This window comes from Stegastes partitus, unplaced genomic scaffold (genome assembly GCF_000690725.1).
Source record: "Stegastes partitus isolate 25-593 unplaced genomic scaffold, Stegastes_partitus-1.0.2 Scaffold954, whole genome shotgun sequence".
Taxonomy (NCBI): domain Eukaryota; kingdom Metazoa; phylum Chordata; class Actinopteri; family Pomacentridae; genus Stegastes; species Stegastes partitus.
The window spans coordinates 121130-122722 of NW_007578685.1; positions in this window are offsets into that span (position 1 = coordinate 121130).

Genomic DNA, 1593 nt, shown 5'->3' on the forward strand with positions numbered 1-1593 from the left:
ACGTGATGTCACCACGTGATGTCACGTCACGTCTCAGGACGTCATCTGTTTCCAGACTTTTTACTGCAATGAGGAAAAATGAGTCACGGTGAAAAAAAACACTGAAAAAGCTTTATCGGAACCAAATGCTGATATTCTGAGTCGGGTTCATCCGGAACCGACCCGCTGGACTGAGACACGAGGAACCGACGCTTCAGTTAAGATACGAAACATTCCAGCGTTTTCTGAAAGTTCATCTTCAGCAGAGCCAAAGAAAACCGAGTCGACACTCAGAACTGTGGAGGTTCTGAATGAAGGCTGGTTCTGGTTCAGACGTGACGGGTTTGGATCAGAATCACCAGACACACAAAACAACACAAAACCACCAACATGAGACAAAACATGACAATAAACACCAGAGCGAAGACAACAAAACAACAACAACACACAGAACACACCGGGTCAAACTACATACTCTGTTCCTCCACTCAGTAATCTGATTACTGTGGGCCTGACGACCCAAACAGAGACGGCATCAGAGAATCAAAGTTCACCTGAAACCTGTCAACTGGAAAACGAGTAAAATTCGGAAAAGGCCGAAGAACATTTCAGCTCAACACAAAAACATCGAACAGACACAAAACGACACAAAACAGAAAAACAAGAACAGAATGAAATGGGACGAGGTTCTGAGTTCAACCGGATGGGTTCTGGTGTGTTCATGAAGTTCACCAACAGTCCGCTCATGTTTCTGATCACTTAGTAACATAATCAATCAGTGAACGGTGGAACTTCACAGATCAATAAAACAAGTTTATGAAGAAACACGTCAAGAACTAAAACCAGTCAACTCACCGGGTTCTGCTTCTGTTGGTAGCGCTCAGATCCATCAAAGGGAACCGGAACCAGTCAGTCAGTCCTCATCGATCAGCCGCGTGCGGAGGCACCAGGGGAGGACGCGCGCGCACACGGACACACACACAGTGCGGGTTTCCTTCCTGAAGGTAAACAGGTGGAGTTTATTCCTGCTGCGACACGCCGGGCACGCGCACACACGCACGGAAAGAAGAAGAAGAAGAAAAAAAAGCTAAACGTCAAATTAAAGCGCAAACACACACACCTGCGCACGCGCCGTCCGGTACCGGGCTGGACAGCCAAACAATTTCAGACACACAAGAAAACGGAATTATTCCGCTCGCGCTTTATTCCACATGACGTCCGTTAGTCGTCCGTTAGTCCGTTAGTCGTCCGTTAGTCCGCCGGTTTGTCCTGGTCCTGTTCACGCGCTGCTCCGTTCTCGTTGTTTCGCTGCACGCGGACGCGGCTCTTCTTCTTCGGTTTCTGCCGCTCCGCCGCTGCAGCGTCAAATCCCACAAAATTTACTACCGCGTTTCCGGTGTGCGCGCCTTCAAAATAAAACCAGCTACAAGGAAATCTCTGACGAGGGAATGTTTATGTTCTGGTTGTGTCATTGCTGATAATTACGGCAACAAAACACGCATTTAACAGATAAAGTCCAGAAGCACAGCACAAACACCACCAGAACACTCAGTCGGCCGATAATCAGGACATGAATAAAACTTTAACATGTCAACCCAACATCCATCCATTATC